The sequence below is a fragment of the Erinaceus europaeus genome, chromosome 20, assembly GCF_950295315.1.
Source record: "Erinaceus europaeus chromosome 20, mEriEur2.1, whole genome shotgun sequence".
NCBI classification, from domain to species: Eukaryota; Metazoa; Chordata; class Mammalia; order Eulipotyphla; family Erinaceidae; genus Erinaceus; species Erinaceus europaeus.
Window position 1 is genome coordinate 48,691,051 of NC_080181.1, and position 25,340 is coordinate 48,716,390.

The following is a 25,340-nucleotide window of genomic DNA, read 5'->3' on the forward strand; positions in this document are numbered from 1 at the left end:
GACAGGAAATTCTCTGTTCATCTGACCTCTCCTTCAAGTGTCTCCCAGTTACTGGCACAGCTTAATAGAATGATGAGAAAATGGAAGGGAAGAACAAAGAGAGAAGGAAAGATCAGCCCACAGGAGGAAACTTGTGGTCCAGGGATCTCGCTCCCTCTCTAGGACCACCTTAAGGTCCAGTCTGGTGGATCTGACTAATAATTAATGTGCAGAATTAGAGCCCAGAACTGAACTTGGGAGTTCTGTCTCCACGCTTCACAGGCTCTAAGCTGTTCTTTTAAATCTTTGCTCCTTTACCACAGAAAACAATAGTGGAGGCTGGGGAGCCAGCATAATGGTTCTGCAAAAGACTTTCATGCCTAAGGCTTCAAGATCCCAGGTTCAACCCCCAACACACAAAGAAAGACCCAGAGCTAAGTTTAAGCGGTGTTCTAGTGAAGTGAAAAGATAGAGGGTGGGGTGAGGGTTGATAACATAATGGTTATATAAAGAGACTGATAACATAATGGTTATATAAAGAGACTCTAATGCCTGAGACCCCCAAATCCCCCAGCACCACCACAGACTGGGAGCTGAGCAGTGGTCTGGGAAAGGAAGGAAGGAAGGAAGGAAGGAAGGAAGGAAGGAAGGAAGGAAGGAAGGAAGGAAAGGTAAAAAAAGAAAAAAGAAAAAGAAAGAAAACAATAGCTCCTGACACAATTTGGTTTGTATCGTAAGGGGTCCCTCTAGGTTATTATTACACTGATGTTGTCATCACTGGTATTTTGAATCAACTACCCAAGTTTAAGATTCCTTCTTTCTTCTTTTTTCATCAACCAAAGCACAGCTCACTTTTAGCAGATACTGTTGCTGGGAATGGAATCTGAGATCTCCAAGCCTCAGGCACAAGCCTTTTGCAACACCCCTGTGCTCTCTTCCGAATCCCCTGGGGATGTTTTTCTAGCTCCTACAGGAAATGAGCAAGAATGCAGACGTTAGTGGTGGTGGGGCTGAGATGGTGAAGGCTGAGGCTAGGTTTCACCATCTCTATACAATAGGAGCTGTGTCAGGTGACTTACTGAATTCAGCTCAGTAAATGGGTCTTGGAGTTCTCTGGAGAAAATGGGGTCGCCAGTTGTAGCTTTGAAAACCAACCTAGGGAGGTAGGGAGACAAAATATTCTGCAAAAGACTTTCATAGCTGAAACTGTGAGATCCCAGGTTCAATTCCCAGTGTCATTCTAAACCAGAGCTGAGCAGTGTTGCAGTCTCTCTCTCTCTCTTTGTATCTTTCTGTATCTCTCTCATTAAAATAAATGAACAAATTATTATTAAAAATAAGAAGGATGGAAACAAATCTAGAGTCAGTGGTACTTAGAAAGGTAGTTGAGGGAGTCAGGTGGTAGCGCAGTGGGTTAAGCGCATATGGCACAAAGCGCAAGGACGGACATAAGGATCACAGTTCGAGCCCCCGGCAGGGGAGTCGCTTCACAAGCAGTGAAGCAGGTCTGCAGGTATCTGTCTTTCTCACCCCCTCTCTGTCTTCCCTTCCTCTCTCCATTTCTCTCTGTCCTATCCAACAATGACTACAACAATATAACAACAAGGGCAACAAAAGGGAATAAATAAATAATGAAAAAATTAAAAAAGAAACCTAGTTGAGGGAAGATGTAACTGTCTCTCTGTCCAATAATGTTTAGCTGGTGTTGAAACCACTATAATAAAATCCTTTTTGCATGATTATTATCTAGTTTTAATGAAAGAGAGAAAGATATCAGAGTACTGCTTAACTAAGGCTTACTGTGGTGCTGGGGATTGAACCTGGGCCCTCAGAGTCTCAGGCATAAGGGTCTTTCGCAGAACCATCATGCTATCTCCCCAAGACCTATAATAGCCCACAATGAAAGGTAGCAGTGCAGGGAGGCCACTCAGGGAACATGCAAAGCCCCACCTGGTGAGGAGACATTTCTTTGGGGGAGTTTCAACTTACCCCTGAGAAAACACTTCTTCAGCTACTTCAGGCTTTTAATGCTTGTGCTTGTTAACTAGGTCCTTTATCAAATCAAAACCATTAGAGTCAAAACCATTTCGGTAAATTCTGAGTTTCCTTACCCAGAGGGAAGGTCATTCTGATGACACAGAGAAGAAATGTTTTATAACTTCATTTTTTAAAAATATTTTTATTTTAATAAGATTGGTACAGAGAGAAAGACACAGGAACACCAGAGCACTGCTCAGCTCCGGTTGATGGATGTGCTGGGGATTGAACCTGGGAGTTTAGAGCCTCAGGCAGGAATCTTTTGCATAACCATTAAGCTGTTTCCCCAGCCTGTCAAAGAGAAGACATTGAAGGTCAAGGTGAGGTCGTGTCCCCCAACCCACCTATGCCTAAAGAGAATTATGCCTAAAGAGAATTAATTGCAGGGCTCTGGCCAGACTTGGAGAACAAGCCCCACCCCCAGCCCCCACCCCAGTCACCCACATATGTTTCCAGGACGACAGGGAACACCCAGCTTTCAGCAGGGAAGATTTGAGGCAGAGGCTTCCTGGGAACCCAGTATGACTCTATAGGAGGGAGTTCTAGAATCCTGAGACTCTTTTTAAGTCATACCTGCTAAATCAGCTTACCCTCTTTAATTTCCTAGACTTTCTGTCCACCTCTTTTAGTTCAGCCACAAGTGCATGTTTTTCTCTCCATTTGAGCTAACAGAGGCAAGTGATGAGAAAAAGGCATCTAGAATAAAGATGCCTTTTGATTTTCTTCTTGCAAATCTAAGAAAACACTCTGAAGCTTAGTTGGGTAGGAGCTGGGGGGCACGGATGATGGTCCTAAACCTTCATTCTGCTTCTGACTACACCCCACTTTTTTTTTCAATTTTTAAAATTATTTTTATTTACTTCCTTTTGTTGCCCTTGTTGTTTTATTGTTGTAGTTATTGATGTTGTCATTGTTGGATAGGACAGAGAAATAGAGAGAGGAGGGGAAGACAGAGAGGGGGAGAGAAAGATAGACATCTGCAGACCTGCTTCACCGCCTGTGAAGCGACTCCCCTGCAGGTGGGGAGCTGGGGGCTCGAACCGGGATCCTTACGATGGTCCTTGTGCTTCGCGCCATATGCACTTAACCCGCTGTGCTACTGCCTGACTCCCTTCAGGCCACTTTTATGAGTAGAAACACCTGAAATTGAAGCAGAGGTTCTAAGTCAGATTATTAAATAACCTAAAAGAAGTGGTTTCAGGACTGGACAGTGGTAACAGCAGCTAAAGTATACATGTTACCATGTGCAAGGACCCAGGTTCACCCAGTCCCCACCTGCAGGAGGGAGGCTTCATGATAGTGAAGCAGTGCTGTAGGTTTTCTCTTGGTCTCTAGCTCTCCTTTCCCTCTCAATTTCTGTCATTATTATTATTTTAATGTCTGTTTACTTATTTAATGAGAGAGGTGGAGGGCAGAGCACCACTTTTGCAAAGCTTAACTTCAAGTGACTGGGAGAAGAGGGAGGAAAGAAAGACAGGAGAGAATGATGGGAAGGAAGCAGAGAGGGAAGAAGATGAGGAGAAGAAGAGCAAGAATTAAGGTCACTGCAGAGCCAGTCTTAATGTATCACATCCCCTTCACACACACACACACACACACACACACACACACACACACACACCTCAATAAATGACAAACTATGCTTTGTTAAAATAGCATGTTTATTTAAGATTGGGAAAATCTTACAAAAGTTTTCTCAAGTCATCAAGTCATTCCATCAGGACAGAGATCAGTGACACTACAAAACTAACCACAAGAAAACACATGTAATAATATCATGTGAGGGTGCAGGTGAAGATGAGACACATCTTGGGGATAAAACAAAAAGAGAAAGAGAACGGTATCATGTTTGCTTACGATGCTGTTTAATTTGCAACTAACGCTTGAGGTACCTGTAGATTTAGTTAATAAGCATCTATTCTATCTAATAAACAGATGTCTGGAGCCCATCCTGGAGAATTTAGCAACTGGAACAAAGATATGTCAGAGATTTTTTGAGGGGCATTTCCCATAGCACACTTTCAATTTATTTATTTGTTTGTTTATTTATTTATTAGAGACCAGCGAGACATTGAGAAGGGCTGATAGAGTGAAAGAGACAGAGAGACAACTGCAGCTCTACTTTACCACTCGTGAAGCTTTCCCCCTGCAGGTGGGGAACCAGGGGCTTGAACCCTCCCTATGTGTTGTAATAATGACATTTTTTTTTTCCTGCACGGTTGTTGCTGGGGCTTGGTGCCTGCACTATAAATCCACTGCTTCTGGAGGCTGTTTTTTCCCTTTTGTTGCCCTTGTTGTTGTCATTATTGTTATTGTTGTTGTTGGATAGGACAGAGAGAAATCGGGAAAGGAGGGAGAGAGAGAGAGAGAGACACCTGAAGACTTGCTTCACCGACTGTGAAGCGACCGCTCTGAGGGTGGGGAGCTGGGGACTCAGACTGGGATCCTTGTGCTTTGCGCCATGTGTGCTTAACCCACTGCACTACCGCCCGACCCCTGATTTTTTTTTTTTAAGAAAGAATTAGGAGGCAGGGGAGATAGTATAATGACTATACAAAGAAACTCTCATGCCTGAGACTTCAAAGTCTTAGGTTCAATCCCTGCCTCACCATAAACCAGAGCTGAGCAGAGCTCTAGCAAGAAAAAACAAAACAAACAAACAAAAAAACTAGGTACAACTTTTTCAAAGAAATGTCCGCTGCCTCCTTTGGGGTAGAAGTAAGAAAATGTAAAAAGTAAACAAAATAAAATAAAATGAGAGTACACAGGACAGAAAGCACCAGAGTGGAGAATGCTAGCTTTTCATCTGCATTCATGTAACCAGCTCCACTTGCTGGCCTTCAGAATGTCATTCAGGGATGGCCCAGCTGCAGCCAGGATGAGGAATCAAGAGCAGTGCACATCCACCCAGGGTGAGCCATTGCAAAGGTCAGAATTATTTAAAGCTGGGGTTGGAGAGGAGATTAATCTAGGCGTTCAGAAGTGCTGGGCAGCTGAACTGATAGATCGTGATTCTTATGGTCCCATAAGAGACTGGGCCACTGTGAGAAACGAATGCAGAGGAAATTTGAAACAAATTGTGGGAAATTCTTCACCAGGTAGAACTCATTCTGAAGAATCTGCTGCCACAGGCAGTCACGAAAATCAATCAGGACGCTGTAATTTTTTTTTTTTTTCCCATAGGGGCACGATAATGTCTGACTCACTCCTCCAGCTATCAATTGTTGGGAAGGACAGAAGCAATCGATTTGCCTCCTTCTAGAAGATTCCAGTGGGTTATAAGTGGGGTCACCACAAAGATATCCCTCACACACTTGATCGAGATAATTAACAAGTATTTCCCCAGACTCATCTGTCTTCAAATAAAAGTGGAAGTAGGATAGAATCACCAAATGGCCACATCTGACAAAGCAATATTTTTTGACAGGAACAACAACAACAAAAAGTTTGAATAATACAAAAGAAAATGAATTCCAGGAACTAATTAGAGATGTCCCTAGGGAGTCCGGCGGTAGCACAGAGGGTTAAGCAAGCACACGTGGCGCAAAGCTCAAGGATCCGGGTTCGAGCTCCCAGTTCCCCACCTGCTGGGGAGTCGCTTCACAGGCGGTGAAGCAGGTCTGCAGGTGTCTGTCTTTCTCTCCCCCTCTCTGTCTTCCCCTCCTCTCTCCATTTCTCTCTGTCCTATCTAACAATGACGCATCAATAATAACTACAACAATAAAACAAGGGCAATACAAGGGGATAAATAAATAAATAAATAAATAAATAAATAAAAGATGTCCCTAAGATAAAAGTTCACAAGAGGGAGCCAGGCAGTGGCGCAGTTGGTTAAGTTCACATGGTGCAAAGCACACGGACCTGGCATCAGGATCCTGGTTCAAGCCCCCAGTTCCCCACCTGCAGGGGGTTCCCTTCACAGGCGGTAAAGCAGGTCTGCAGGTGTCTATATTTCTCTCCCCCTCTCTGTCTTCCCCTCCTCTCTCCACTTCTCTCTGTCTTATCCAACAAAAACGACAGCAATAACAACAACAATGATGATAAACAGCAAGGGCAACAAAAGGGAGAAAAATGAATGAATGAATAAATAAATATAGTTTATTAAAAAATAAGTTCACAAGACATCTTCTTGGTTATATAAATATTACGACCTGTTTTTTGCTTTAATTTTCTGACAAGTACCTCTCAGAGTGTATCTGTCAAACTTGAAGAGCAGTTAGCATGCTTGAATTATTTTTCTTTTTTCTTTCTTTCTTCTTTTCACAGTGGAGAGCAGAGTATAGTCTAACCTCGTGGGTAATTGTAAATATTATCAAGGCAAATGTTAATGTGGAGGCTGCCATCTTGAATATCAGTCACGAATCCCTTTGTTAATATCGCCAGCTCTTAAATTCAGCTACTGCACCTTCGTTTTATAACTACCTCGTTCCCTTAACTTCTCGTTCCTGAAACTGTGGTGTAGTCTCCATCCGAACATTGCTTCGTGCTATTGCACCCACCTCAAAAGCAATATTGCACCTTTGACATTCTAATTTATGAGCTTCCCAAAGAGCCACTGAAGAGGCATTTCAGGTGTGATTAGAGCCTGCGATTTCATTTGGGGACAAAAGAATGTCAATCTACAGGAGAAAAAAGAAAAGAAAAGAAAAGAAAAGAAAAGAAGAACTAGGGAGGTATATTGCTTGAAAAAAAAATTGCAAAACAAAATTTGAAACGAGCCACGGTTCATTTAGAGTCTTAGAATTTCAATAAGGTGTAGCGGCACTGAGAAGGCATCACTGTCACCTCCCCGAAACTAAGGATTACTGACACCAAGAGACAATAACCTGGCTGGTTTCATTACCTGTGGTAAAGAAAAAAGCACTAACCTAGATAAAGACTGACTGAAAGTTTTTCCCTGGTAAGCCACCATCATTTGAAATAGTCATTATCATCTGAACCCAAGGCTGTCCTTCTTTCCATAAGCTCATTTTATCAAAACACAGTGCTTACCAAAAAGTGGTGCTGGAGGTGTAGACGGTAACAGTTACAGCTCAATGTTACTGTCAAGGGAGTTTTTCTACTGTTTCAGTGAAACTGTGTTGGAAGCTCTACATACACAATCATCCTGAATGCACTCGGGAGACATCTTAGCATGGCAAGTATTCTCTGTCAGAGTAATAGTTCCTGGAGCCAGACATCCTGGGATCTTGTCCTGACTGTGAATGACTGGGTCATCTTGGGCCAAGCATTTCATTCCCCTTGCCCCCAATATTCTCATATGCAAAAACAGAACAATGTTGCCTACACCGTGAGACTGGGCTAAGTTTAAGAGGATAGAAAGTAACTGGAACTTCAGCAGCAGTTAAATGCAAGAATGTCCCCAATCTGAATTAGATGCTCCTTGTATGCATACTCACAGTTACCATCTTTCATGGTCTGCTTTTCTCTACCATGGGACAGCGAGCTCCACCTGGCAGGGTTTTGGTCTTTTACCGTGTCCTCCATCAACGAGCGCCATTTCTGTCCCAAAAAGTCCTCAATGGATGAAAGCAACAACCAAGAACAGTGAAGCCAGTTGTGCATTGAAACATGTTATCCATTCAACAGAAGCACATGCTGGTGGCACTCTATGCCAAGGTAATTGATGTCTTCACCACCATATTTGACCCCAGTGTTGCAGAAGTGCCCGTGTTGGGGTTCTGCAGAAGTAATTCGTTTATGATATTCACTCATTTGTATGAGGAAAAAGAGAGATTGGGGTGCCTCTGACATATGTGCTGCAAGAGATCAAACCCAGGGACTTATGCATGCAAGTCCTATGTTCTAACTGCAAAGCCAAAGCCATCTCCTCCCTGTCCAATTGTTTCATTTATTTATTTATTTATTTATTATTTTATTTTGCCTCCAGGGTTATCGCTGGGGCTCGGTGCCTGCATTATGTTGCCCTTGTTGTTGCCATTATTATTGTTGTTGTTACTGCTGTTTTGTTATTCTATAGGACAGAGAGAAATGGAGAGAAGAGGGGAAGGCAGAGACGGGGAGAGAAAGACAGACACCTGCAGATCTGCTTCACCGCCTGTGAAGCAACCACCCTCCCACCCCCACTGTAGGTGGGGATCCAGGGACTCGAACCAGGATCCCTACTCCAGTCCTTGTGCTCTATACCATGTGCACTTAACCTGCTGTGCTACCACCTGGCCTCTGCCATCGGTTTATTTCACAAATAGAACATCGAGGAAATCTCATAAGCAGTCTGCACTGAAGAAAGTTCAAAACAAATTAAAATAAGAAAAATACTTTCTCCTTTTTAAGATATTTTTATTTACTTATTATAGGATAGATACAGAAAGAAATTGAGAGGGGTGAGGGAGATAGAAAGGGAAAGAGACAGAGAGACACCTGCAGCCCTGCTTCACCACTCATGAAGCTTTCCTCCTGCAGGTGGGGACCAGGGGCTTGAACCAGGCCTTGCACACTGTAATGTGTGCACTTAACCAGGTGCATCACTGCCTAGCCCTGAAAAATACTTTCTCTGGGAGTTATTCAAGAAGAATGACTCAAGGCTTCCCACTTGCAGGAGGAGTGAAGTGGTAGGGGAACAAAACTGCAGGCATCGCTCCTTCTCTGCTTCCCTCTCTATCTCTCTGTCTCTGGCCTATATCAACAGAAAGAAAAGTAAAGGGAAAAAAAATGGCCTCTGGGGACAGTGAAGCTGAGCAGGCACTGAATTCCAGGGATAAACGTGGTGGCGAGATGAAGGATGCTAACGAATGTTCTTGTGGCTGTCTTCACAGAGGGGGAAACTTCACTGTTTATTCATACTGCACAATTCACACTTCCCCCCTAGAATATGCACCAGAAGATAAAACTTTACAATCTTTCAAGTACACATAGCATTTAGTTGACCCACTCACTTGGTGGATGATTAGAATGGAAGAAAAACCAGGTAATTAAAAGGTAAATACAATAGTAGAGAACTGAGCTCTGGCAAGTCATATTTTTATCCACATCTGAAAGATACATTTAAGAAAGATAGAAACACACAGCAATCCAGATGAATGAGTCACTTCTGTATCTCTTGTTGTGAATGCAGGTTGAATCAACATTTAGAGATGTGTGATAACAACTACAATAATAGCTTAGGTATTCAAGCAGACTGTATATTCACAGCACCTGCTAAATGCTATTCATCTATTATTGTATTTAAGCATCCCCAGGAATCCTATGGAATATAGAGTGATAACAAAAAAAAAAATGAGTAATTTGAGACTAAGTGAGTAAAATATTTTACCCAAGGCCAAACAACTAATGATCTGAAAAGAGAGGCTTCAGACTCTTATTCATTTGACTCCAGAGTTCTTCCTCTTAGCTTCTATCCTCACCAAAAATATGCATAATGAGATGTGATGGGGGGGTGGGAATTAAAAGCTGAGGTCTGAAATGGGAAAGCTTGCCTTATCAGTTTGAATTGGTCATTCTTTCTCTGTTTCATCATTTATGGTATGAGAATAATATTATCTGTCCTGCCTTCTTTCCAAGGCTCCCATGAGAGTCAAGGGAGAGAGATCATGTGCAGGAACTTATGAAGTAAAAACAGGAGGGCTGGGTGGTAGTGCAGTGGTTTAAGCGCACGTGGTGCAAAGCTCAAGGACGGGCACAAGGATCCCGGTTCAAGCCCCCAGCTCCCCACCTGCAGGGGGGTCGCTTTGCAAGCAGTGAAGCAGGTCTGCAGGTGTCTTTCTGTCCCCCTCTCTGTCTTCCCCTCCTCCCTTGATTTCTCTCTGTCTTATCCAGCAGCAACAACAGCTATAACAACAATAACAACCACAACAAGGGGAACAACAAAGGCAACAAAATGGGAAAAATGGCCTCCAGGAGCAGTGGATTCATAGTGCTGGCACCAAGCCCCAGTGATAGCCCTGGAGGCAAAAGAAAAAGGAGGAGGAGGAGGAGGAGGAGGAGGAGGAGGAGGAGGAGGAGAAGGAGGATAAAAAAATAAAAACATGTCAAACAAATGTTTATGGGGATTATTCACAACCATAGACTCACGATGGGTTTAGTTGATACTTAGAGAGTACTTTAGGTGTGACTCTCAAAAATGAGCTCCTCTCAAATCAGATATGTTAAGTGGATGAGAATGGTGGACTTTGCCCACACAAATAAGTGAATGATCTCTGAAGAAGGGAGTGGCTGTCCTACTACCGTAGACTTGAGGTTGAGGGAAACAACAGTTGATATCTATGAAGAAGGAAAATATCAAAGACACATTTCCTATCTGAACACAGTTGGAATTGGACCAGTTCTGCCTTCAGACAGGGTGAAGCTAAACCCATTTGAATGACAAGAATTATCTGGCATTATTAAAAAAAAGAGAGAGAGAGAGAAAGAAAGAAAGAAAGAAAGAAAGAAAGAAAGAAAGAAAGAAAGAAAGAAAGAAAGAAAGAAAGAAAAAAAGAAAGAAAGAAAGGGAGAGAGAGAGAAAGAAAGAAAGATCTCTCATTTTAAAAAGTCAGCCGGGAGTCCGGTGGTAGCGTAGCAGGTTAAGCGCACATAGCACAAAGCGCAAGGACCTGTGGTTCCAGCCCCTGGCCCCCACCTGCAGGGGAGTCACTTCACAGGTGGTGAAGCAGGTCTGCAGGTGTCTATCTTTCTCCCCCCTCTCTGTCTTCCCCATCTCTCTCCATTTCTCTTTGTCCTACCCAACAATGATGACATCAATAACAACAACAATGATAACTACAACAATAAAACAAGGGCAAAAAGAGGGAAAATAAATAAATAAATATTTTTTAAAAAAATAGTCAGCCATCTCTGTATATATTTGGAGAAGACAGACTTTGTTAGTTTTCCAAAATATGTTTTATAGCTTATACATCTTTCCTCCTCTCTGTCTTCCCCTTCTCTCTTGATTTCTCTCTGTCCTATCCAACAACAAGAACAACAAAAGAAAAAAAATGGCTGCAGGAGCAGTGGATTCATAGTGCAGACACAGAGCCCCAGCAATAACCCTGGAGGCAAAAAAAAAAAAAAAAAAAAGAATATGGAAGGTATGGTTTTTCTTACTAGATGTCAAAACCAGTATGTCAAACTTGAAAGGCATATATGACTGTACAAGTGTACAGAACAGAAAAGTTGGGTTAATATAATTAGATACGACATCTAATTTACTAGTTGTATTTATTTGTAGATGCTACCCAAAGGACTCATATAGTAAGTACATTTTAATAAACCTACTGACATCATATTCCAGACAGTGCTCATTATATCTTGACTCTCAAAACTGAGAAGTACTTTCAAATTGACTGCTGTGTATTTGATGTATTCATATATTGTTTTCTTGCCAAAAGATCAGACATCTCATTCAAGGAAGATATCAAAAGACTGAGAATAAGAATAACAATGTGTTTGTACTCAAAAGGAACAAGCCAAATGAGAAAGACAGTGTGTTCATTTATCCAAAATCTTACACAAGCTTGAGATTTCTCTATAAACCTAACTGAGTTTATTTGGGGGGTAGGGGAATGCCTCATTTGCTTGTCTAATTCCAAATGCCTCAGCAATGGAAATGTATCATGTAACTAAGAAGCAGGGAGGGGAGAGAAGAACCAAAAATGACTACAGTGCCATTCTTGAATTTCTTCCCCCTACCTCACCGTTAGTGGGAGGTGGATAGAATGGAAGAGGGGTGGGAGGAGTGAAAGAGATTTGAGGGGGTCAGGCAGTAACGCAGCAGGTTAAGCACACATGGTTCGAAGCGCAAGGACAGGCGGAAGGATCCCGTTTTGAGCCCCCGGCTTCCCACCTGCTGTCTTTGTAGAAATCAAACTTCTAAAAAGTTTCTTTGCTCAATTTACAAATGAAAGGGGGGGAATGAGCTTTCTAAAGATAAAGTGATTGCTTTCAGTTCTAAGAGTTGGTGAGTGGAACAGGTCTGTTCAGAGCCAGAGCACCTGACTTCAAAAACCGGCCCCAGGCTGGTAAACACCACAAACAATTGTCTAGATACCCTATGGTGTTGTCTCTCTTTTTCTTTCTTTCTTTATTATATAGACACAGAGAAAAATTGAGAGAGGAGGCAGGAGATAGAGAGGGAAAGAGACAGAGAAATACCTGCAGCCCTGCTTCACTACTCGTGAAGCTTTCCCCCTGCTGGTGGGATCATGAGCTTGAACCCAGATCCTTGTGCACTCTAATGTGTGCACTGTTGTGTGTGCTACCTGGCTCCCTAGATGTGTTTTTATAAAAGCTTGACAAGTACTCAGATGGCCTCATAAATATTTTCTAGTTGAGGAACAGTGCGTTGACAACTGGCTACAGCAGTAAATATTTGTTGAATGACTACACTTTTAATAATTAAAGAGAACTTCTCAGAAAGACTCTTCAAAGACACCACTATAAACAAGCCTATAAAAGAGAAAGATTTGGAAGGCTATAAATCTTTTCTGTTCGTTCACTGTAAGTAACACACTCAACAAATATTTATGCATTCTCTAGTCAATACCAGATATTATGCAAATGAATTCTGAGGGATTCACTAGTTATCTATTGCTGTGTAACAGATCAACTCAAAACTTGGCAGGGTTAAACAAGAAACACTTTGATCTCACAGTTTCTGAGAGTCAGGGGTCTGAAAACAGGTTAGCGAGGTACTTGGGATTCAGGGTCTGTGGTAAAGTAGAAGTTCAGCTATTGACTGGTGCTGAGGTCATCCTAAGACTGTCTGAGACTGAAGAATCTGCTTCCAAGTTCCGTCTCTTAGTTGTTGGCAGAACTCAATTCTTCACTGGCCTTTGGCAGGGACTTCAGTGCTTCCCCATGTGAGACAGCTAGAAACTGAGAGGGAAGCAGGTGACGGAGAGGGAGAGAGACAGAGAGACACCTGCTTCACCACTGGCAAAGCCTTCTCCCTGAAGGTGGAAAGCAGGGGTTTGAACTCAGTTACATGTGAATTGTGACATGTGTGCTCAATCTGGTGTGCCACCACCTGCAGCCGCTCCCCCCATGTGCTTTTTCAATGTTTTTGGTTAATTAACATTAACAGGTGATATTCTGTGACTTAACTTTCTGCTGAGCACCTATCTATTGTCATGTTCTGGGGCTGGGAAGGAAGATGGCTAGACCTGGGTCCAGAAAGGGAGCCTCCTCCCCTTTCTCTGTCTCTCTTGATGGATACTGAGAAAGTGTTAGTCACTCATCAAGGAATGAGGCACCTTTAGATGAGATTAAAGGTGTTGTTTTCCATTCACATGACAAGGGAGCATCTGAACAGAAACTTCTAGAAGTGTGGACACCATGGTAGCTCAAAGAAAAATATGGAAGATTAGAATGACCCAGAAAAGCCATCAAAAAGCTCATCCAATTGTCTCTATCCAATAAATAAAGATAACAATAAATTTTTAAAAATTAAGAAAAGAAACATAAAACAGGAAAGTAAATAGAGAGGGAGAAAGAGAAATACCTACAGCACTGCCCCACTATCCCCAAGTTCCCCCTGCTACAGGTGAGACCTTGAACCCGGGTCTCTGTACATGGATGGTAACATGTATAATAAAACCAGATAGGACACTGTCCACTTCTAAAACGTGATTTCTGCGACTCACTTTATTCAATTTCAGTTTTTTTATATTTATTTATTTATTCTCTTTTGTTGCCCTTGTTATTTTATTGTTGTAGTTATTATTGTTGTTCTTGATGTCATCGTTGTTGGATAGGACAGAGAGAAATGGAGATAGGAGGGGAAGACAGAGAGGGGGAGAGAAATACACCTGCAGACCTGCTTCACTGCCTGTGAAGCGACTCCCCTGCAGGTGGGGAGCTGGGGGCTCGAACTGGGATCCTGATGCCGGTCCTTGTGCTTTGCACCATGTGCACTTAACCCGTTGCACTATCCCCCTTTACTCATAAAAGCTCTCTCTCTCTCTCTCTCTCTCTCTCTTTTTTTTTTTTTTAACCAGAGCACTGCTCAGCTCAGCTCTGGCTTATGGCGGTATGGGGGATTGAACCTGGGACTTGAGAGTCTCAGGCATGAAAGTCTGTTTGCATAACCATTATGCTATACCCCCATCCAAAAGCTCTCTTTCTTGATAGAAAACATTGACTACTTGTTCTCAGTTTTACCTTTGTCTGCAAGAGACAGACTTTCCTGTCATTTCATATACTGCTTTGTCCCTGGATCAAAAACAGTTCGAATCTATGTGAAGGAAACAAAACTGTGGGTGGAAAAGTAAGAAATGTGATCCTGGGCCAGGTGGTGGTGCGCCTGAATGAGCACACACATTGCAGTGTGTAAGGACCTGGCTTCAAGTCCCCAGTTCCCACCTGCAGGAAGGATGCTTCATGAACTGTGAAATATCACTGCAGGTGTCTTTCTCTCGCCGCCTTCCCTCTCAATTTCTCTCTGTCTCTATCCCTAAATAAATAAATATTATTTTAAAAATAAATGTTTTGGGAGTCGGGCGGTAGCGCAACGGGTTAAGCACACGTGGCACAAAGCACAAGGACCGGCATAAAGATCCTGGTTGGAGCCCCAGCTCCCCACCTGCAGGGGAGTCACTTCACAAGCAGTGAAGCAGGTCTGCAGGTGTCTATCTTTCTCTCCTTATCTCTGTCTACCCCTCCTCTCTCCATTTCTCTCTGTCCTATCCAACAACAAGGACAGCAATGACAACAACAATAACAACAACAATGATAAAGAACAAGGGAATAAATAAATAAAATAAATATTTAAAAAATACTTAAAGAATGTTTTGGGAGTCAGGCTGTAGCACTGCAGGTAAATCACAGGTGGTGCAAAGCACAATGACTGGCATAAGGATCCCGGTTCGACCCCCTGGCTCCCCACCTGCAGGGGAATCGATTCACAGGCCGTGAAGCAGGTCTGCAGGTGTCTGTCTTTCTCTCCCCCTCTCTGTCTTCCCCTCCTCTCTCCATTTCTCTCTGTCCTATCCAACAACAACTACAACAAGGGCAACAAAAGGGAATAAATAAGTAAAATAAATATTAAGAAAATAAATCAATGTTTTATGATATATAATAAAAGCAGCCCAATATATGGAGACGTGGTGGCACATCTGGTTGAGCACACTCCAACCATGCTCGAAGACCTGACCTGCAGGGGGTAAGCTTTACAAGTGGTTAAGTAATACAGTCGATGTCTCTCTCTTTTTTTAATTTTATTTTCACTGAACAAGAGATATAGATGGAAAGATACAGAGAGAGAGACCAGAGCACTGCTCAGGTCTGACTTATGGTGGCACTGGGGACTAAACCTGGGAACTCAGAGCCTCAGGCATGAAGGTCTTTTGCATAACCACTATACACTCTCCTCAGCCCTAAATGTCTCTTTCTCTCTCCTTTATCTCCCTCTTGCCTCTCCGTTTCTCTCTGTCCTATTAAATGAAAGAAAAAAATAAAAAATAGATAAAAGTAAAATTTTTAAAGAAAACTTCCCTTTTAAAAAAAGAATCCCCAAGTGTTTGTTAGATATGTACTAGTATATACCAGTGACTAATATATTTTATTTCCCTCTTCATTTGTCTTTATCCAATAAACACAGATGTTGGAGACAGTATATGGTAATTCTTCAGTAATGAGGTAATAGATCTTCCTTCTTATCTCTTGGGAATGTTTGCCTTGAGAATATTAAGTTAATTCAGTTCTGTAACAATTATTTGGATGACTAGGTTCATGTGGGCCTAAACACAATTCTCCAGGATGAGGGGAGAACTATATTGGCTTCACGCAGAAACCCAATAGCAGAAGTGTCCACATTCTATAGACTTTCCCGAACCATCAGAAAGGTTGGCAGTGAACCTAGCCATGAATTTCCCATGTGTTGCACTTGTGTCAGACAATCCCACCTGAACTTGTCCTTGTGGACTCTGCCCTTATCCTTGAAACTCCCAAGTTTTGCCTGGGGAGTCAACAGGCGATAGTGGGATGGTGTTTGTAAGGAACCTTAGCTGCCGGGGTACCCAGACACAAGCCCCATAACTCTGAATCACTATGCAAACGCTAGAAGAAGAACTATCCTGGCTAACATGGCTTCCTCAATGGAAAGCAAATAAAAACTAGAAATTTATCTTTTTAATATTTCTTATTTATTTATTTATTTATTTATTTATTTGATAGAGACAGAGAGAAACCGAGAGGGATGAGGAAGAAAGCAAGGAAGAAAGACAGACAGACACCTAGAGCACTGCTCCACCACTTGTGAAGCTTTTCGCCCTGCAGGGAGGGATTGGAGATTTGATCCTGGGTCCTTGAGCACTGTAACGCCTGTGCTCAACCAAGTGTGCCACTACTCAGTCCCCTAAAAACAGAAACTATTTTTTTTAAGACTTTATTTTTTTATTCATGAGAAAGATAGGAGGAGAGACAGAAAGAACCACACTGGTACATGTGCATCTGGGGATCGAACTGGGGACCTCAAGCTTCAGGGTCCAATGCTTTATCCACTGTGCCACCTCCTGGACCACTAAACTAGAAACTTTTTTACTTAAAATTGTCTACTGCTCCTTAAAGCTGCAAACACTAGTAAATATATTTACATATACATATGTAAATTATATATATCCTGTTTCATATGTGAATTCCTTTGAAATTTGAATTGTAGAAAGAGAATTTCCCCACCCCCAGAGCTGAGGTGATGGGGAGGAGGTTTCTTTTTAGGGGGGGGAAAGTATTTGTGGAAGAAGAAGTTGCCTTGCCACTCAGACAGTAGGAATTTGAAATTATTCCAAGCCAAGGAGCTAATAGACTGGTGAAAACATAAGGTAGAATTCAGAGGGAGCTGATCATGTTTTGATCTCATTTTATGCTTTTCTTCTTGCTTGCTTCCAAGATCTAATCAGTGCCTGTTTCAGGAAATGTTAACACAGCTCTATGGTGTGGGGATAAAAGAGGGTATTGAAACATCTCTGAGAAATGCCTTTTTTCTGGAGTAATTCCTTAGTCATTCCTTACTCCCACCCTAGGTAAATGGGTGCTAGTTTGTTGTTATTCTTGTTTTCTTTTCTTTTCTTTTTTTTGGATAGGGCAGAGAGACTTTGAAAGGGGTGAAAGGGGAGGGTGATAGAGAGGGAGAGAGAAAGAGAGAGACCTGCAGACCTGCTTTACTGCCCATGAAGCATCCCCCCAGCAGGTAAGGAGCAGGGGCTTGAACCCAGGTCCTTGCTCATTGTACTGTGAGTACTTAACCAGGTGTGCTACTGCCTGGGCCTGCCCCAGCATCTCCTTTTTTTTTTTTTAAAGTACTCTCCCTGTTAGTTTTCTCTTTGGGCTATAACAATTGATATCCAGAGATCACAATTTAATAGCTGTTATACTCAGGCCCTCACTTTCAACTCGGCTGGCCCCACCAGAAATAAGAACTAAGTTCACTTGTGATTGCTCTGATTGGAAACGCACAACATGAAAAAGATGTTCAGATGCTCCAACTGCCATTCACACACATTCAGGCCATGTACTCTTAGACGTGCACCACTCATTCATTCAGAATACTGACTGAGCTGTTCTCACATGCCTGGCTCTGGGCCAGGGACTCGGAACATGTGAATCAGCTAAACTCCCAGACTCCAAGGAGTTTCCAATCCCGGGGGAGAGAGAGACACACACAGAACTAACCTGAACAGCATGTTTCATCTGTTCTGAGAGAAATGCAAGTACTAAAGAGGAAGCAATAATACTAATAATTTTTGCAGGCGTGCCAAGGGAGGAGTGCGTTTTGACAGCCACTTGGAGGGGTGGGTTTGGCCACAGGGCTCTTGGTTCTAGTTGCCTCTGATACTGTCACACACTTGTCTACTCGGACGTGTCCTCCTCTGTGTCTAACCCCACCGGTTAAATATCCGAGATACCCCCCGGCTCCCCACCTGCAGGGGAGTCGCTTCACAGGCGGTGAAGCAGGTCTGCAGGTGTCTGTCTTTCTCTCCCCTTCTGTGTCTTCCCCTCCTCTCTCCATTTCTCTCCATCCTATCCAGCAACAAATTGTGTCAACAAGGGCAATAATAATAACCACAACGAAGCTACAACAAGGGCAACAAAAGGGGGATAAAAATGGCCTCCAGGAGTGGTGGATTCATGGTGCAGGCACCGAGCCCAGCAATAACCCTGGAGGAGGAAAAAAATATATATATATCCGAGATACTGGAGTCGGGCGGTAGCGCAGTGGGTTAAGCACACGTGGCACAAAGCACAAGGATCCGGGTTCGAGCCCCCGGCTCCCCACCTGCAGGGGAGTCGATTCACAAGTGGTGAAGCAGGTCCCCCTCCTCTCTCCATTTCTCTCTGTCCTATCCAACAACGACAAAAGCAATAAAACAACAAGGGCAACAAAAAGGAATAAATAAATAAAATAAATATTAAAAAAATATATATACAATACAAGACACTGGGATTGATTGTTCTAGAAAGAGAAGTGATGTGTAAACAGACACTCCATCATCTTGGGTACAATGTCACACTCATCCAATCCAATCCCCTTCGCTTGAAACTGATAGGCAGGCAGAGGACATTTTGTACGTAACTTATGAGAAATCTCCAGCCCTTTATGCAAAGCCCAAATAATCCACGGAGCAATGGTCCCAGAGAAAGAGGAACTAGGTCTGAACCTCTCTGCCTTGGCTCTGTGCTTCCCACTCCAGATTCTCCTCTCTCTTTCCCACCCTTACCCTTCCTCTCCCTCCAGCAACCGAATCCCTTGCTCACCGTTTCCACTGCACATCTTTCCCAAGCGATGTTTCATGGCAGATGAAACAGTGATCTTTCTTCCTGTTTTTTTTTTAATTTGAAATTTTTTATCTTATTGATTCATTAGATAGAAACAGTCAGAAATCAAGAAGGAAGAGGGAGATAGAGGGGAATAGAGACAGAGAGACACCTGCAGCACTGCTTCACCACTTGCAAAGCTTTTCCCCTGCAGGTGGGGATCAGGGGCTTGAACCTGGATCCTTGCGCACTATAACATGTGCGCTCAACCAGGTGCGCCACCACCTGACCCCTCTTTCTTCAAGTTTCCACAGCTCTCTATGCTAGCTTTCAGAGTATATTATAGGGGCGTATTTTCTTACCTCTGCTGCCACAAACCTAAAAACTTGAGGCCAGGAACTATGATTTTTTTTTTTAATTTCTTTATTGGGGAATTAATGTTTTACGTTCGACAGTAAATGCAACAGTTAGTACATGCATAGCATTTCCCAGTTTTCCATATAACAATATAACCCCCACTAGGTCCTCTGTCATCCTTCTTGGACCTGTATTCTCTCCACCCACCCACCCACCCACCCCAGAGTCTTTTACTTTGGTGCAATACGCCAATTCCAGTTCAGGTTCTATTTGTGTTTTCTTTTTTGATCTTGTTTTTCAACTTCTGCCTGAGAGTGAGATCATCCCATAGTCATCCTTCTGTTTCTGACTTATTTCACTTAACATGAATTTTTCTTTTTTTTTTTTTTTTTTAATATTTTATTTTATTTATTTATTCCCTTTTGTTGCCCTTGTTGTTTTATTGTTGTAGTTATTATTGTTGTTGTCGTCGTTGTTGGATAGGACAGAGAGAAATGGAGAGAGGAGGGGAAGACAGAGAGGAGGAGAGAAAGATAGACACCTGCAGACCTGCTTCACCGCCTGTGAAGCGACTCCCCTGCAGGTGGGGAGCCGGGGTTCGAACCGGGATCCTTATGCCGGTCCTTGTGCTTTGCGCCACCTGCGCTTAACCCGCTGCGCTACAGCCCGACTCCCCATCATGAATTTTTCAAGGTCCATGCAAGATCGGCTGAAACTGGTGAAGTCACCATTTTTCATAGCTGAGTAGTATTCCATTGTGGAACCACGATATTTTTTACTATTATTATGGGATAGAGACAGACAGAAAAATTGAGAGGGGAGGGGGAGATAGAGAGGGAATGAGACAGAGAAACACCTGTAGCCCTGCTTCACCACTCACAAAGCTTTCCCCCTGTAGGTGGGGACCAGGAGCTTGAACCCAGATCCTTGTGCACTGTAAAGTGTGTGCGTCCTCAGTTCAAGCCCCTGGTCCCCACCTGCAGAGGGAAAGCTTCATGAGTGGTGAAGCAGGGCTGCAGGTGTCTCTCTCCATCTCTATCTTCCTTTCCCCTCAATTTCTCTCTGTCTCTATCCAGTAAAAAATAAAGTTTAAAAAAAAAGGATTAAAAATATTTTTTTAAAAAAAAGTGTGTGCATCCTCATTCCATGCTGACAGCATGCTACCCACTCCAGAAATGGATGACCCATACACACTTAGATGAGAGAGCTTCCACAGAGAGCAGGACAACCCTCCCTGTTCCCCAGTAGCGCACCTGCTTTAGCCCACACATTATGGTGTGCGAGGACCCAGGTTCAAGTCCCTGATCCCCACTTGTGAGAGGAAAGCTTCATGAGTGGTGAAGCAGGTGTCTTTCTGTCTCTCTGTATCTAGTAATAAAAATAATAAACTGGGAGTCGGGCGGTAGCACAGCAGGTTAAGCGCAGGTGGCGCAAAGCACAAGGACCAGCGTAAGGATCCCGGTTCGAGCCCCGGCTCCCCACAGGCAGTGAAGCAGGTCTGCAGGTGTCTGTCTTTCTCTCCCCCTCCTCTCTCCATTTCTCTCTGTCCTATCCAACAACAATGACAGCAATGATAACTACAGCAATAAAACAACAAGGGCAACAAAAGGGAATAAATAAATAAAATAAAATTTTTTAAAAAAAATTAAAAATAATAATAATAAACTAAACTTATTCAGGTCTGTATATGGGGGCTCAAGGGTGCACCACAAGTCACACAGGTGGGATGCTTCCAAAAGCAATCATGTTTGTCCTGCTTCCTCAGGCTTTCTGAGATCTAGCCAACTCTGGCAGGAGCTAAGAAAATCCCAACAGGATTATGACTGACCTGCCAACGCCCATGTTCAGCAGGGAAGCAATTACAGAAGCCAGACCTCTCAGCTTCTGCACCTCATAATGACCCTGGCTCCATACTTCCAAAGAGATAAAGAATAGGGAAGCTATCAAGGGAGAGGAGGGGATATGGAGTTCTGGTGGTGGGAATTGTGTGGAATTGTACCCCTCTTATCCTATAGTCTTATCAATATTTCCATTTTATAAGTAAAAATTAAATAAATAAACAATAAGAATATCCCAGCAAAAGGGGTGAAATGGAGGTGCCAAATGTCCCAGCCCACCCCTCATCCCCACCATGCCTTTGACCTTCCACAGACACCCACATGCATGAGGGTTAGCTGACACACACACCAACCAGGCCTCAGAGGGCCCCACGCACTCAGGGCCTTCTTCCTCCCAGAAGCCTTTGCTGTCGCATCTCTTCTGCCCTGGGTTCTAGATCTCCTACAGCTCTGGACAGTGCTCTGGAGCCTCTAGGATTTCTCCTCCGGCCCACTGGGCCCCTGGGCCCCTGGTTGGGGGGAGGTGTGTGACTGCAGGGCAGTCTCCCCCTGATCTATGTCCTTGAGGCTGGCTCTGCTTCCTGTCCCCCTCAGCTGGTGACACCCATTCCAGTCTCTGAATTTGCTTCTCCCTACCCCATGGTTCTCATTAACTAACCAGCCTTGGGAGGTTTGTGGGAGCACTGCGGTGGGGAGAGCCTCCTGCCTCTGTGTATTCCTGTATCCCTTCCCCTCTTCTTTCTTTATTTGTCTCTTCTTTCTTTCTTTTCTCTCCCTCTCCCTTTCACTTTCCCACTCTTTCCCTCTCTCTCCTCTCTCCTTCTCTCTCCCTCTTTCCCTCTCCTTCTCTATTTCCCCTCTTCCTTCTCTCCCTGTTTCTCTCCCTCCCTCCCTCCTTCTTTCTCACCTTCTCTCATTCTCTCCTCTCCCCCACTCTCCATTTGCTGCACCCCCCAGCCACTGCACCAAGGTGTGCGATGCCATCCAGGAGGCCCTGGTTGTGTTGTGTTGTTATTGTTTGTTTGTTTAGGGGTAGGGGAGAAGGGCTAAATAGTGGGGACAGCAAAATTTCCCTCCTGGGCTCCCAGGTCCTCACCCCGCAGCCCCTGCCAGAGGAAAATGTAGCCTAAATGTAGCCCCTGCCAAAGGAAAATGTAGCCTAAATGTAGCCTAAATGTAGCTAAAATGTAGCACAAGTGGATAATCAGAGGCACCAGGGCTGGGGAAGAAAGGGGGGCAGATGGCAGGTGAACCCCAAGCTGATGGGGCCAGGCAGCCACACACATGGCCTGGCTCACATTTCAACTTGTGTAAGGTCCCAGGGTTCAAGTCCCCAGTCCCCACCTGCAGGAGGGAAAGCTTCACATGTGATGAAGTAAGTCTGCAGGTGTTTCTCTTTCTCTCTCCCTCTCTATCTCTCCTTCCATTCTTAATATCTCTCTGATCCCTGTCCAATAAAATAAAATTTTTTAAAAGATTTTATTTATTTATTAATGAGAGAGATAGGAGGAGAGAGAAAGAACCAGACTTCACTCTGGCACATGTGCTGCCAGGGATCGTACTCAGGACCTCATGCTTGAGAGTCCAAAGCTTTATCATTGCACCACCTTCCGGACCACAAAATAAAATATTTTTTAAAAGAAAAATATTACACTTGTGTCATTACAAAAAAAAAAAAAAAAGTAGAAGAATGAGAGATGACAAAGATTTTAGTGGCTCAAGGTTCTGTCCCATCACTTACTATCCCCACCCCGCCCTGTTTTCAATGCAATTTCAGGTCCTGGCCTCACTCTTATTGGAGTCGGTGAGGGTCCCTGAGCCTCCCGCCAGCCACCTGCCAGGGTCACTGGAAGGGCTGTCTCCACAGTTCCCAAAGGGTAGCTCTGTACCAGGGAGCAGCAGCAGGAGGACTGACCGCCCCAGGCCATGCACACAACACAACCTTTCTTCTCCTTTTTTTTTTGAATCGCACCGCTGTCCCCCTGAAAGGTGTTATAACAGCAATTCAATTACCGTAAATGGTGCACTGCTGCGGCTGCGCAGAGTGGAAGACTACCGACCGACTGAGCCAAGCACGGGAATGCACCTCCGTGCCTCAGACCCCCAAGCCCACTCTCCTTCCCCGGCCCCCCACTTCTCCTCGTTTCCTATTAATTATAACCGGGCTGCAGGTTAATTAACTCCAAAGAGCCTAAGTCTATCTGAACAGAAACACACTGGGAAACTGGGAAGAGAGCCTTTAAAAATTATATATATATACACAAATATATATTATAAATTATATATACAACTATGTAAACTGGAAGGAAGGAGCCATCAAGATCATACCCAAGTTTCTTTGCTCCCAAGAGGGGTGAGATCATCTGGGTGCAGGAGAAGTTGGAAAAGTGTCACTGCTCACCCACCCCCCAAAATCTCCGAGTCCCTATGGGAAACAGTGCCCACCCCCTTCTAAATTCCAGGTGACACCCAAGGGAAATTCTTTCTTCTTTTTCTTCTCTTTCTTCTTCTTTTTCTCCTCCTCCTTCTTGTTCTTCTTTTAATTTTTGAGGGAGTCTCTTCCACTTGGGTATCTGAGAAGGAACTGCCAAACTGGCCTTGGGAGCCAAGGCTCCTGCATTTTAAGGTAAACTTGAAACATTTGGCTGGTGTGAAATGAACCAAAAAAAAATTTTTTTTTTCATAAGGAATTTTGTTCCATACTCCCATAGAGATAAAGAAAAGGAAGTTTCCAATGGAGAGGATGGGACAGGGAACTCTGGTGGTGGGAACTGTGTGGAATTACATCCCTCTTATCTCACAGTTTTGCTCATCATTATTAAATTGCTAATTTAAAGAGAGAGAGAAAAATCAAGCAAATCAAGGCCCCAGGACAGGGGAGGGGGGAGTGCTGGGTGGGGGCCTTAGATCCCGACTGGGCTGCACAAGCTTACATCTGGGGGTGTGTGTGTGTGTGTGGGGGGGGGTAAGTATCCCCTCAAAAGCCAGCCTCCACTGTCATTTAAATAAAGGTTCAAAAAGTAGTGTGGCTCCTTTGAAGTGAAGAGTAGATGGGGGCTTGAAGGGAGGAATAGTTTTATTTATTTGCTTGTTCAGTTTGTTTGTATTTAGTGGGTGACCAAACGGAAGGGAAGGTGTGGCCTGGCCTGGCCTGGCGCTGCAGAGCCCCAAGAGAGGTGGGAAGATCATTTTTTTGTTTTGTTTTGTTTTGTTTTGTTTTAGAAAAGGACCAGAGTGCAGGACCTTTCCCGGCTGTCTGCTGTCCTGGCTAGAATGCCCCTCCGTCTGCCCCCGGGAGACGCAGCTAGAAGGTGACTCTGGGAGTTCTGCTCGTTCTGGTCCAATGTCGGCCTGGTATGGCTCCTGGACTGGGCAGGGGTGAGCCCAGGAAAAGGGAGGTGCACCTCAGCCCTCCAGCCTCGGAAGGGCCGCGTTCAGGGTCCCAACCTAGCAGCAAGAGCTTCCCCCAGAGCCGAGGGCTCTGGCCCAGGCGCCACGGGAGGTACGTGTGATTTTTCCACTGGACTTAAAAAGAAAAAGAAAAAAAATCCAGAGGCGCTATGGCTCTAAAACTCCAGGGAGCCTCCCTCATCTCTTGCTTGCAAAGATCCCATCCTACCCTGAATTTTTTTAAATAAATATTTTAGTTTCATGAGAGGGGGTAGAAATAGAGAGAAATAGAAACGGAGAGGAAGAGCAGAGCCCTGCTCAGTTCTGGCTTCTGGTGGTTCTGGGGATTGAACATGGGACCTCGAAGCCTTAGGCAAGAGAAACTTTTGCAGAATCATTATGCTGTCTTCCCCACACCAACTTTTTTGTTGTCGTTGTTGTTAAGGCCATTTTGGGAGGCCAAAAGGGAGGCCTCTAGTCAGTTCTCAGCTTCTGGAAGTGACTGGACCCATCCGGAGAACGGACGGCTGGGAGAGAGCTTGGGGGTCCCTGGGGTAAAATGGGGAGCGGGCGATCCGTGCGTCCCTGACAGGGTCAGACAGTGGGGGTGAGGGATGAACCCCAGCAAAAACCGGGAGCCCCACACAACCCTTCCTCTGGCAGACCCCCTACATTTCACCGCGGGAGCCCCGCTGAACTGCGGGGAGCGAGCCGGTAGTTTCCCTGGCTCAAGGCCGGCTGCCGGGGCTCCAATGGCCCTCAAAGGGAACCTCAACTTGGGGCACTTCCTCCCAGCCAGGGCGCGCTCGGGCTCCGGGACTTCGGGGTCCCTCCAAACTCCAGAAACCCTTCATCCCATCTCAGGAAAACTAGACCAAGCCCCGAGTCATCCCCAGCTCCAGCACCCCTTGTTTGAAGCCCAGCTTGGGGGGAGGGTGTCCTTGGACTTTCGTAGGGAGCCGAGGAAAAGTGGGGTGGGATTGTGGGGCTTCGTTTGAATCTCTGTAACTGAAACTTATTCTTAGGACCCCACTTGCTTTCTCTGTTTCT

At 44.2% G+C, this 25,340-nt stretch overlaps 1 long non-coding RNA gene across 1 annotated transcript in view; it reads right to left on the minus strand.

The window, feature by feature from the left end:
- Positions 1–2,129: 2,129 nt before the first annotated feature.
- The window catches only part of LOC132534856 (uncharacterized), a 34,486-nt gene continuing 11,275 nt past the window's right edge, over positions 2,130–25,340 (minus strand). The window contains exons 2-3 of the long non-coding RNA XR_009546593.1: positions 2,461–2,543; positions 2,130–2,307 (exon numbers count right to left, since the gene is read on the minus strand). This is a non-coding gene — a long non-coding RNA (uncharacterized LOC132534856). The remainder of the gene's footprint in view (positions 2,308–2,460; positions 2,544–25,340) is intronic.